This window comes from Paramisgurnus dabryanus, chromosome 3 (genome assembly GCF_030506205.2).
Source record: "Paramisgurnus dabryanus chromosome 3, PD_genome_1.1, whole genome shotgun sequence".
In the NCBI taxonomy this organism is placed as follows: domain Eukaryota; kingdom Metazoa; phylum Chordata; class Actinopteri; order Cypriniformes; family Cobitidae; genus Paramisgurnus; species Paramisgurnus dabryanus.
In genome coordinates, this window is record NC_133339.1 from 212,178 (window position 1) to 226,340 (window position 14,163).

At 36.5% G+C, this 14,163-nt stretch overlaps 1 long non-coding RNA gene across 1 annotated transcript; it reads right to left on the reverse strand.

Annotated features, from left to right (window-relative positions):
- Positions 1–9,949: 9,949 nt before the first annotated feature.
- Positions 9,950–11,716, reverse strand: LOC141281897 (uncharacterized). Its single transcript, XR_012336286.1, has 2 exons — positions 10,686–11,716; positions 9,950–10,249 (listed from the first exon to the last, which is right to left on the reverse strand). It is a non-coding gene; the product is annotated as an uncharacterized lncRNA (long non-coding RNA).
- Positions 11,717–14,163: the final 2,447 nt, after the last annotated feature.

Consider the following 14,163-nt stretch of genomic DNA (forward strand, 5'->3'; position numbering starts at 1 on the left):
CGCTTGAAGACAGGGACATGTAAGTAGGCTGCGTGCGTGTGTGTGTGTGTTAGAGAGAGAGTGAGGGGGTTGTATCTTTTATCACGCTGCTGTATAGCCCTCAAATTCTTGTTTGCAGTCTCCTCAGGTGGTGAGGGTGAAGGTCTGTCCCCAGAGCAGTATCTGCAGTGTGCCACCCTTCTGATTATCCCACCTCACATGGACCTGCATCTAGTTAATAAGTTATGTTATTTTTTTCCATTAAAGGGACATTTCACCCATGGAAACATTAATCCTTATTGAAAGTGGGTCATATTTGAAGTCAAAATGTAACATACATTTCAAATGTGGTGCCTATTTGACCAAAAAAAGACAGAAAGTGACTTTAGGGTGCATTTGTATGGAAGACAACAACTCCCACAATGCACAGCTCTGCAAGCCACTCCCAAATAAAATAGAAACATTTACTTTATAGTCAGACGTCCGTTTGTCCCTGCAGGCTTTGGCTGTCACTTCCAGTTGACCTTTGGTATTCTAAAATATGTATCCAGAACGCTGCTGTCCATATGCGGTGCGAAGCTTGGGTGGTTCACCATACAAACGTCCATATCCTCATCTGATGTAGAAATTTCATCCAGAAGAAACTGGCATCTTTGAAATTCTCTGCAGCAGACAGACTCAATTTCTGTGTCCGTAGGTGCACAGCAAGACCACAGGCACAACCAGTCCATCCCAGCTCGAGTCAGTCCAGGCTCCTCCCCTGCGACAGGCAGGTCTTCTACCTCGTCTTCTACAAGCAGGTTTTCTACTTCGATCTTCTAACACCTGTTCCTCCATCTGCCTCAGCTGCTCTTCCCTGTATTGTGGCTCATAAAGATAGCCTCGAAATCACCCTCTTCCATATCATATTGATAACCTTCCACCATTGTTGGAAAACATCAAGCCTGGCTCCACAGCATCTTTTAGCTTAGATTCCAAAAATATGGCAGCTGTATCATTTATTTTCGTAAGTCCCACCCACTAATCTGTAATAGGTCTGTAATGTCCCACCCATAGCCCCCCCTGGAAAAATAACGACAGAGGGTAGTCTTACACCCTCGACAAAGATATAGCAAATCCTTCTTTCAATGACGCAAAATGACGATTTTTACATCATTGAAAGAAGGAAGTGCAACACTGAAATCTGTATTTCGCCCATCTCAGGGGAAACTGAAAATGATGCATGACCATTCAAAAACATGACTGGGTTTCTAAAGCTTCAAAGCTTAATGCAAATGGGTGAAATATCTCTTTAAAGTTGTAATAGTTGTCATCTGAGGCAATAAAATAATTAAAGTCATTTTGCTGTATTATATTTATTGTGTGACACATTTCCATTGGGAGAACAGGGTTATGTTGAAATTAAAAAGATCCCTAGACCATGATGTTTAATAATGTGGACATTAACAATCATGTTATCCAGTATGTCTTTCGGAATTTTGAAAGTAGCCAAAAATTCTATTAAGGTTCTTAGCCTATTGATGGCCAACTAGTAGTGAAATCATCACAGATCCATTGATTTTGGTTGGATTTTTATAATTTTTTCTGTGTAATGAGTTTACTGTTTGGTGAAAAGAATGATATATTGATTGATGTCATAACTTGGGGGAATAGTTGATTGCCAATGAAGTAAAGATGAAAATATTGGAAAAAAGTGAAAAAACGCCTACTTTTTTAATTAAATTGATGCAAAATTATGCAGAAATGTGTTTTAAGAGTTATTTTTTCAGTGGATGTTGTCAGCACATGTGTTCTGTGTATCTGGAATGCATTAATTGACAGTCTACCCGACCCACTGAGAATTTGAGGAAAAAAAATATTTTTCACAATTTTCTGATAAAAATAAAGGGTACTTACACTAAAATGGCCACACATTTTTTTCGCGATATTTCCGGCAGAGCAGACCCTCCAATTATTGGTTCTTAGGGTCAAAGTTAACAGAAAAAACACAAATAAAAAGTATGGCAGACCAGGTCAGGTTCAACCCATTTTATTGAGCTTTTGAGACTTTGGCCCCCGACTATATATACACTTTCAGACAAACAAGTTCCTCAAAGTCTACATTAACTTGAGGTTGCAATTGACTAGTGATGTATTTTTCAAAACACAATGTTCAATAAAAAAATAGTGTGAAATATACAGAATTTAAATTAAGTCCTCAAACACTTTACAGTCTTTAATGCTAAATTCTAAATGAAATACATAAGAATTATAATTAAAGCTACAAAACACAGATTTCTTTTATTTTGCTCTTTGATGAACATTAGTGACAGAAGTCAGGTTTACGAGGTCCCTTTAAGCACCTTACCTTTTTGTATCAATGGGGTTTATATTTTAAAGCCAGTGACGTGTCATCTACTGACCATTTAACCATGGTTATCTGTGAGGGGAAGGAAAAAAGCATAAATTACTCTTCACAAACCAAATACGCATAAAAACCTGAACACGTTTGGTTTTTAAAACCATTCATTGAAATTACACTCCTGTCTCGAATTTCGTCTCCTTACAACATTGGCAATTTAATTTAAAATGACAAAGAAATAAAGCAGGACTGTAACGTAATTCATTAAAACCCGGAACAAAATGTATTTAACAGAGCTTTTATAACTGACGGTTGACGAAGCCCGTCAGTGCTTTAACGTTACCAGCAGTATTTTTTAACTGAGGTAAATATTATAAATGTAGCTTCTAGTATCACTATTTAGCACAAGACCTCTAACAAAATAAATATTAACTAATTATACTAAATATTTCAGTAATATTGTTTCAAAAATGTAGAAAGTTTACTTACCTCAGGGTACCAACAAGCAGAAATGCCGGTCCGGACTCCGAACTCCTCAGTTTGAAAAAAAAAAACTGTCACGTCTCGAGGCTCATCTTCGCTTATGGTGCAACGCATATATATGCCACCAGAGGGCACTTTTGCGATTATTTGTTTTTAATGCCCCTTCTAGAATGTAGAATGTAAATATAGAAATATAGAATGTACAAAATAAAGAAAACACCTGGTTATTCACCAAAAACGCAAAATGCACTGTAAGTTTCACGCTAATGTACAAACTTGCATAAAAAAGCTCACAGGAAGTAAATCATACAATAAATATGAATAGCCTATTTGTTGACTCTCTCTTTATTTGACCACAGCCTATTGACACAAAAAGGTTTATGAATGAGTTGTGTAGGTTTGTAAATGAGTTGTGTAGGTCTGTAATTATTATGTAATCTTTAGTTTACACTTCAGTCACAAACGTGAATTATAGAACCATTTTAATAAAATGGGTTCTTTGCCCTCCAAGGGCTCTATATGGAACCCTTTTTTTGGTAAAAGGTTCTTTTGGCCAAGTAAAGAACCCCTGGTTCTAAATTATCGATATTTGTATGTTTTTGAGAGGTGCACTGTCCTAAATGATTAAATCTCAAAGAGCGTGTCCATTCACATGCGCGTCTTGGTTTAAAAACAGGACTTGCTTGATGTTTATAAAGTTATTAAGAGAGATAAAGTTCGGAAACTGGTTTACGTTAAGATCGACAAGATCGCGCTGAATGACAGATCCAAAAGGCACAGACGCAAGTGAGCCCACCAATATATACACATATACACAGAATAATTCAAAAAGTGTTTTGACAAGAATTCATGAAAGCATAATATGCATTACAAAAAACTTGCTGAGCTCATTTATATCTATGTCCATACAGCGTTTGTGTGGACATAACAAAATAAAAATAAACAAAATGTTCTCATTAATATTTGTCTGAATAAATAAATCAGATATTCGTTTAAAAATGTCAAATAACAGTATTCTCTATTATTTAAAAATCAGTTTTGACCATTAGGTCAAAACAAGCAACATGATAAAAGAAGTTTGATATTAGAAGCTCTTTTAAGATTTTTTAATTAATTCCAAAAAGCTCGGGTTCTAAATAAGAGATGCGCAGAAAATGTCATTCATGTCATTTCATAGATTACACTCATTCACTTAACACACATATTATTCGTGCTTTAATTTAGCGCTGTTTCAGCAAACACGTGATTGTGTCTGGCCGAATATTTTTCTGTTATTCGGATGAATTCATTATTCGTTTTGAAGCCATTATCCGTACCCTTTCGAATGACGTATTAGGCTTCGGGCACATCCCTAATGTGAAGCATGACTATTATTATTGTTCAGGGATATTCTTCTTACATCGCCTCAAAACTTCGGACTGTAACTTGTCCCGCATGGTTTGCCATAGACTAATAAAAGAGGTCTCAAATTGACAAGCTATTTGAGGAGAGCTGTGCTTTGACTTTTATAAGGGATCGGGTGCAGGATTTTCAAAAGAGGGGCAAAAAACACCCGAAAAACCCACAGACTTAACATTACATTGTGTACATTGTACCCCTGCCAGAGTGACTGCGCGGTAGTTAAAGGTAGTAAAAAAATCTAACAAAATTAAGGCCATTGAAAGGTAGTAAAAGGTAACAAACGCAATTTGACTTGGTAGTAATTTTTTTGCTTAATATTTGTGTTTCCATGTTTTAACTTCATGTCGGAGTTGAAATTTAACTAATATTTTCTCATTCGAGGTTACGCGCCCAAGTCACGTTGCTGTGCGTGGTCACAATGGCTTAACAATTGTACACGTATTTAAGCACTGCAGTTTTTAATTAAGTGATTTTAAGGCGTTGAAACACAAACAGCAGTGCTATATGCGTGTGCTGTTTCTGTTTGAGAGGATCGTGCAAGCCACGCATCCGCTTCATTGAGCTTGTGAGTATTTTTGCCGCTGTATTAGTCTTAAATACACACATGCATCAAAATTCCCGGCTTTTGCAAGTATCCTAATAAACACGATCATTTAGGTCTTAAGAGAAAGTAAACAGCTAAAAGAGAAAACGCATGTGTAACAGTGCATGTGCAACAGATCTGGACTTTGGTCTTAAAGGGGAAGTTACCTTATTTTGTTCTTGTCTGTCACTCGTGTTAATCAAACTGCATTGGGAGAAAATCTCTCACTGCTCATAACTAAATCACTTTTCAACCTTTAATAAGATTTGTATGTTGAATTGTACACATGTTTGATTCGAGTTGCTCGTTCAGGGTTCATATTCATACTGTATTAGAGCTATGACTGTGAACAGAACAAACCCTGAATTATTTGTTTGTGTTCTGAATATTATTAAATACAAATTTCTCACTAGAAATGCAATAAAAAAGTGAAAATATACATTTATTTACACTAAATTTGCGTTCCAGCCACTTTTTTGGCCGCCATTTTATTTTATGACGCAGCCAGTGTCAACATTATAGTAAGTAGTAAGTGGTGCTTTGGATACCCCTCCCACACACCCCAAAAACGGGCTGCTTCTTGATGTCGTGATGGTGTATTGTGTGGGTGGTAAAAAAGGTAGTACATTCATCTTTATGATTCCTGCATATACCCTGCCTGCGAAGAAATTGAATGGGTCATAGCTCCAAGCGAGGATTTCTTACAAACGTGGGTTACTAAATTTGAAGAGGGTGGTGTAAGTTCACTAGTGGTCCACTGATATATTGCAGAGGCCAATTTATCGGCCGATATTTGGAAATTTTTTTATCGGCATCGGAAGATAAAACTGTCCGTTTGGCCGATAGATTCTCCGGTTGGGTCACGCTAGTGCATTAGCATTGTGTTCCAAGATAAATACACTCAAGACCACGCAGCGACCCACAGACCGGTTGGCGCACGACACCAAAGAACCACGGAAGCAACCCATAAGCAAACTGCTTCATATGCTTTTATATCACTCCCAAAGCAACCCTGTGCTACACGCTGACCGGCTCATGCAGTCAAACAGACAGCCAGCGCCTAACAGACGGTGAGATAACGGCTGCGTCCGAAAACTTAGGCAGCTGACTTGTTGCCTCATTGCTTTATGTAACAATGACTTCGGAGGCATGAAGGCAGCTAAGAGAAACCCTTTTGCACCCACTTCATAGGCAGCGTGTATGAAGTATAAAGAGAGAGCGCCTTTGTGATAACTAATCACATATTTGAAAACTACAATACTAATTTCTTGCTAGAAATGCAATTAAAATGTGTAAAAAGTGCAAATATACATTTATTTACACTAAATTTGCATTCCAGCCACTTTCTTGGCCGCCTTTTATTTTTTCGAACTCGACTAGGCTCGACCAATCACGTTCCCCACACGCACACACGCAAAGAATTGTGGGACACGACGCTGGAGGTATCTCAGGAGTCAAGAGGTAAACCTAACATTGGATTCGGACGTGCCTTGATGCCAGTCGCGGCTGTAAACTTCTTTATTTGAATCGCACGATGCGAAGTTCGTCACAACATGTATGTAGCTTGTCATGTGTATGGTTCGTCATTTCAAAATATGTGCTCTGCGCTTTGAGAAATTGTGTGTGCATCACGTGTCATGCCAAAATAAGTGCCTGCTGCCTTGAACCTTGAAAAGTGATGCTCGCGTTTGCCAGACTTGCATTATCTCATGCGTAATCATCAGAGTTTACTGTTAACTCTTTCCCCGCCATTGACGAGATATCTCGTCAATTAAGAGAAAACGCTTCCCCGCCAATGACGAGATTTTCCGTTCATTATGCAATACCGCTATTATTCACCAGGTGGCGCCCTTCCGCAACTTTTTAAAACCGGAAGTATTGCCCTATGGCAAGCTGCTGCATGTCGGTGTCTGTTTTAAAGATCGCTCTGAATGGGATCTTTATGAAAAGTCCGTCACAAAAATGGAATTATCTCTGCTTTTTGCTCAAAATATGGTGTTTTTGCAAAAACCTACCCATATTCAAAAGCTGATTGCAAAAGAACCACTAAAGGTAGGATGAAACGTTTTTTTTTTTGTTTGAAAGCAGAGGGTCTGTTCTTTCATTTGGTATATTGTATGTTTATATATTTAAAGAAGAACATTTTCTGGAAGGCATTAAACTTTGGTGAAAATCATGAAAAACGCTGGCGCTGGCAACTTTTTTTTAAAACGCTGGCGGTGAAAGAGTTAAGGGAGTGTCTTGCGTGTATTTAGGGAACGTGAGCGTCTCTTTTATCATAAACGGTTTTGACGCGTGTGCAGCAGGCACTTATTTTGACAAAACATGTGATGCACACAGGATCTCTCCACATGCAGGACACATATTTTGGAAAAGGGAACCACACACGTGACAATCCGAACACTTATTTTGAATAAGCGCATCCTCGGAAGAGCAGTCACGAGCCGCCACTGCTTGATGCCTTCCTGCCTTGGAATGCTGCCTCAAAAGGCAGAAATTTAGAGTTTTCGGACGCAGCCAACGAATCATCACTCCTTAACATGTCATTTTGTCCTGCAAGTGTTAACCGCTCCAGGCCCGAGAAACCCAGAAGGGCAAGTTAAATGAATTACACTGCAGAGAAATAAGAGAGACACGTTACTGCTGTTGAGCTCTGGTAATGTTTAATGAACTCTGACCTTTCTTTCCTGTCTCTGTTTTCTATAAGATAAGGTCAACATGAATTACACCTATTCAGTTATAAGAATAAGAACACAGTAACACAATTAAAGAAAATACACTTCTTATCAACTGTGTATTCAAAAGTCCATGTGTTCAAATAAAATGTCTATTTAAACTCCAAATTGTCAAACAAAGTCCATATTTGATCCTGTAAGTTAATAGGGCATCAATGTGAACAATACATTGCATTATGTATATGGATGACTATAAATAATCACATCATATAATATTTATCACCACATTCACATCATATATTGCAAATTTAAATCACAAATGTTCCCCTTTGTTTTACTCAAATATTCACAGTTCTCATAATCAGTGTTGGGGGAAAGTTACTTTTAAAAGTAATGCATTACAATATTAAGTTACTCCCAAAGAAAGTAACTAATTGCGTTACTTAGTTACTTTTCATGGAAAGTAATCATTACGTTACTTTTAGTTACTTTTGCGTTGCTTTTACTTGGCTGAGGCTTGATCTCTTTCAGGACTTGTAGGTGTTTTTTATGACTGAAAAGTTCTGTATTCAGAAATTGCATATTTTCATCACAAAAATGTCGAGCTCTGGCCTGCCATCTCAGTTTTTTAAATCAAACTGTTCCCACACAGGCGTGTATGCATAGAGTGAATAATGTGACTACGTTTAGTTTAATTCAGTACATTATTTTTTATCTAATTAATCAAACAAAAAAAAGTAACTTGCATTACTTTTTTTAAAAGTAACTCAAATATTAATGTGTACATTTAAAAAGTAATGCGTTACTTTACTCGTTACTTCAGAAAAGTAATATTATTACGTAATGCATGTTACTTGTAATGCATTACCCCCAACACTGCTCATAATCATGAACAAATGGATTTCAATGTCCTCTTTTCATTAAACAGGCTTTAAACACGCCATTTTGTTTCACGCTATAGAGGGTATGCATTGACGTCAATATTCCAGGTGACCACGCGAGAGCTCGTCCGGTTAAGTGGCTAAACGTGCAACCAAATGGCTGGTTTTCATAGGGACTGCTGTGAAAATGCCAGTAAAACTGACTATTATCAGCTTAAATAAAATTTAGTTGGACTTGATAGCAGAGGTGGACAATACTTTGTTACATTAGTTACATTTTCCTAGCATCTGTGCTTTATTAGGATGTTTTTATTGGGAAAAATTTTACTTCACTACATTCTAAAGCATAAAATCATACTGTGTATTCTTTAATATTGCATATTAAAATTTATTTAATAACTTATTACATTAAAATTGTGTACTTTTACTTGAGTAAACGTATGTTAATGTACTTAAATATTAAGGGCTCTATTTTAACGATCTAAGCGCATTGTCTAAAGCGCACAGTGCAGCGTCTAAATGGGCGTGTCCAAATCCACTTTTGCTAATTTAACGACGGGAAAAATGGTTTGTGCGCCGAGCGCATGGTCGAAAAGGGTTGGTCCTTCTTTTTAATGAGTAATGGGAGTATTTTGGGCGTAATGTGCAATAAACCAATGAGTTAGAAGTTGCGCTGGCGCTATGTCTATTATCTATTTAGTTGACGGACTTTGTAAACCGAAAAACTAAGCGGAGGAAGAAGATCACCAGTTTAGGATTAATGTTAAATAATTGTGTTGTCTTTCACTTTCATTTGTTTGAAATTTTTATTTTTTTATTAAAACATTTTGGCTCGGACTCAAATACACATTAAACTTATATACACATCATATCAAACTAACAATCCATTTATAAAACTCTTCTAACACATTTATGAACTCATTTTGTGTACATGCTTGCATATATTTGATGGTTTCTGTGCATATTCGTTCATGGATTACACAATTTAATTACGAATTTGACAAAACTAACAAAATAAGCGTAATTGCTCTCACACATATCACAAAAACATCATGACTCATTTAGTTTTCTTTTAAGTGATTGACAAACCATATTTTTGCTCACCTGCAGACAAATAAGAGAGACACGTTTATGCAGCTGAGCTCTGGCAATGTTTAATGAACATGTATAATTAAACATATTCTACATGTTATCTTAATCTATAACCAGAAATTATTTAATCACATAAAAATTTTAACTTCATTAAAAGTTTTTTTTTAACCTGTTAGCCAGCACTTCTATTTTTGAGCATTTTCTGAAAAACGACAACTCCAAACTAAAACGTCTGCAGCTCTTAAACCCTATGGTCTATATTCATAATTCTGGTCTTGTTTGAAACTAGACACTTGACATATTGTTGCCTAATAGTCATAACAACTCAGAGTAGTAAAGAAACAGAGTAAAACAAGGTAAAATATACATTAAATGACTTCCGTTTTTCTTTAAATAACATTCACTTAGCAAAAAAGGTATGAAATGGTCATCTGAGACACCTGGGGACACCATATAGGTAAACTGAATGTCTGACCATGCTGTGATTCAAATTTGAGAATGATACTCCAAAAAATGTTGTTTCTGTGAGCTTTTATTTCAAAAAAGTCCAGGCGTCCTTTCAGAAAAAGTGCACTTGGAAACTCCAAATATACACATGATAACAAAATGACATGATTATCAAAAGAAAATGAGTCAGGACTACATATTACATGATGTATATCAATTCAGAACTTCTCTGCCCACCAAAGCACATAGAAAAAACTATTTCAGAAAAAAACATTTGCACATTATAACAAAATACTTGCTATTTTGAATGTGGTCGCTCATGAATGCACTCCAGATTCCAGTCCTCCTCTGGATGTCAGCTGAAGACCTGTTACATCACATCACAACACAACACAGACACACACAAAGCAAGAGAGGATTTTAGTTTGAGTCAAAAGTTAGAGACATACAACTATTTGTATGAGAAACTATGATGTAATATACATGAACATAATACATACACACATACACACATTACATGAATATATTTATAATTACAAATGTCTTATGTTTGCCAAATAACCTATATTTCTCAGCTGGTAATACTCATATTTTCCACCACATATCTTGTTTTTAGTTTGTATATTCTGTGCATTTGATTCATATAGCTATAAAAATGATTCATTTATATAACATGTCATAGAAAATGAAACCATGTAAAACTCGTATTTTAGTCATCTCCACTGTTACTTTATAATCAAAACAGCTAACAAGAAACTAGAAATGTAACGTAAAATAACTAATGAACAAAAGAATCCACTTACTTTATCCAAGCGAGCGCAGCTGAGCTCATAGTCCGGTCCATCTCTCGTCGACGACGCGGTTTCGTTTATATCCAATCTTGTATCTTTGCTCCGCGATCATGCTCTTTATCAACTTCTCCAAAACACTCTCAACACAAACAAGTCCTCTGCAGTCGACAATCCACAATGGAGATGTTATATCTAACCTTTGAGAGGTTTCTCAGCGGCTCCGGAGAGCCTAGCCGGCTGCTATGCTACCCAAACAAACAAACGCGCAGGGAGGGGGCGTGGGCATTCCTCTCCATGCGTTTCTGTAGATTTGCGCAGAAGTACACTTTACTGACGTAAGTTGAATCCTTGTAATCGTTTCATGATTGGTTACTACCCCTGCCCATCAAAACTTTGCTGGCTAAGCATTGGCTGGCTTTGTTTTGGCGTAATCCAGTCAAAAGCCTATGGTTAGCTGAAGGACATCTGTCTGGGCAAATCGGTGTTCCCGATTCATTTTGAGTTGTCAAACCTTATCTGATTGAACAAAACAGAAAAATAGGGCGGGATATTTATCGGAAGAGTCCAACGAAGCAGGAAGAGATGGATTTTCACTGATAAAACTCGATATTTGATAGAAAATAAACATGATCGATCATACTTAGCGGACGCGCGGATGTAAATAAAGGAGGGTATTGCTGGATTTATCACTATTTTTCGTTGTTTTGGATTAAAACGTGGGATGCTTTTTGAAGAGTGGACCCTTACATTGCAATGTACGTTGAAGTTTTTGGGAATTGTCAGAGATGATCAGAACCATATGGCAAGACATGTGAGTACCCACACCCATTTTTATATGCGTTCCGTCTGCATTTCATGTAACCCTTTCCACACCAGTGTATTGATTGCAAAAATAAGCTCAGAACATGAATTTTGAGTGTTTAAACTTTCAAATAATGCAAAGTTTATGATTGTTGATTGAATATTTGATGTTAAACAAAGTACAAAAACACGTAAAAACGCCCCCTAGGGACCGCCGCCGGGCCGGTGCGTGTTAAGAAGTTTAATTAACAGAATATTGCATAAATATGCACAATCAATGTTTATTTAGTTTCACTAATTCTTTGTATGTTTCTCAGGTACTATAATGATATATTTTAAATATTGCCCTTACATCGGCCACATTGCTTTCTTTATATCGGCCATCAAATAAACAAACAAAAAAAAAACATATCGATTGACCTCTAAAGTTGCCCCTAGCAACCGAATAAACAAAGCCTTATATCTCTGAATCAGAACATCATAGGGAAACAGGGGTTGGATCTTTTTACTTGTGGCTTGGACTACAAGCACTGGTGAATGCCAATTACCTCCCTTGTAACCAAACAGAGATACCCTAGCAACCAAAAGAACAAAGAATTCTCTGCATCAGAACATCGTAGACACGGGGGTTTGACCGTTTTGCTTGTGGGTTTGAGTATATTCACTGATGGATGCCAATTTACTACCTAGCAACCAAACAGAGGTACCCTAGCAATGAAATAAACAAAGCCTAATATCTCTGCATCAGAACATCATAGAGACACAAGGGTTGGATTTTTACTTATGGCTTAGAGTATAATCACTGGTGGATGCCGATTTCCTCCCATAAACCAAATACAGTACCATAGCAATGGAATAAACAAAGCCTTATATCTTTGCACCAGACTCACCAGTTGAGAAATGTAATGATATATAAGTTTTATTTTTTTATATATAATTCCAACAGTATTATTCAGTGAATTAATATTATTTAGGGAATGCAAAGAGGGAGTGAATGTTATTAATATAAGGTTTGTTTAGTTCAGTAGTATTGTAATCATTGTGTCAAAAACAGAAGTACAACAGTAAATAAAAATTGTTCAGCATATCCATTATCGGATATACCGCATAACCAGTTTGAGATGGATCTCCGATTCTTAATCGAAAATCACTCCCTGGACTCCGTTCCCCCACCATTTCCAACCCTACCTATGAGGTTTTAAATGTATATTATGGTCGTCTAATTTATTAAAATGGGAATTAATTGAAAATTGAGAGTTTACTTAAATTTGTAGTGGACTTTTACTTTTGGACATTTACCTTTTCTTAAGTCACAAAGTAAACATATATTTGTATTAAGTAATATATTGTGGTATCTGTATCTGTACTTAAGCATGGACCTTGTGGCCTACTTCATCCAACTATACTGGAGACACACTTCAACGTACATCAAAACCAACAATGTCATCCTCACATGGTAAGTATTTTTACACGCACAATTCACTTTTTTGTAATATCACATTTAATAAGTTGTCATTTTCGTTATAGATACAATCATCGTTATTTGATACATCATTTGCAATTGTAACGTGTTCCCTGTGTCCCTGTGTTTTGTGATACTTGTGTTTTGGTTTACTTACGTCTCTGTGTACCGTGTTTGACTTGTGTTCTTGTATACCCTTGTTCCCAGTTGTATCTCCCTGTGTTAATTAGTGTCTCCGCCCCCTTGTTTGTAACCATGGATATTCATTGTGATCATGCTTCTCCCCTTGTGTGTTGTCCTAGTTACTGATTGTTTCTGCTTTGTCATTGGTCTTAGTCATGCATATATACACTCTTAGAAAGGATGTGTTAATTTTTTACACATCTTTGTGCGTTAAGCTTTTAACACATTATGTGTAATTTTAACACCTTATGTGTCATTTTGTGTTGATTTTGTGTGAAAATTTAACACAAGTTGTGTTAAGGGTAACACAAAATGTGTTGTTTCAATAATAACACAGTGATGGGTGAATTAGTGATGGGAGAAATCAATTGAACCAATTGCTTCGAAAATTGATTCAGTTTTTCGAAGCAGTTCGAAACCCACACACGCTGGCGACCCCTGCTGGTCAAAACAGTGTAAAAGCAGATCTGTCCACACATTTTAAACTTTTTTTTACAAAATGATAGCAAGATTTTTATTAAAATATGTTTAAAAAATTATTTAACTTAATTAAGACAAAGTTAAAAGTGTATTATGTGTTTTTAGTTTTATTTAGGGCAAACAAATGAATAAAACTAACTACCCTTTTAATTATGCACATTTTTGTCATTAAATCTGTCTATAAACTAAAAGTAGACAACATGGCAGTGTTATTAGTCAGAAGGATAAATGTTTTATGAACTTTCATAATAAAACTGACCCGAGTTCACCTAAACTTATTAGACACTGGTCATGTGATCAACTCCCCCTAGTGGTGAACCATCGGATTTTCGAAACGTTTCGAAACAGTTATGACGTAATGAAGCCTCGTTTGCTAAAATCACGTGACTTTGGCCAGTTTGAAACAAGCTCCGAACCACTGATTCGAAACAAAAGATTCGTAAATGTTTCGAAGCCTCATGAAGCAGTGCTTCGAAAACGACCATCACTAGGGTGAATTCTGGGACAACGCATTTAGTGTGTCGTCCCACAATCAACACTAATGTGTTGTTTTTAACACATTCA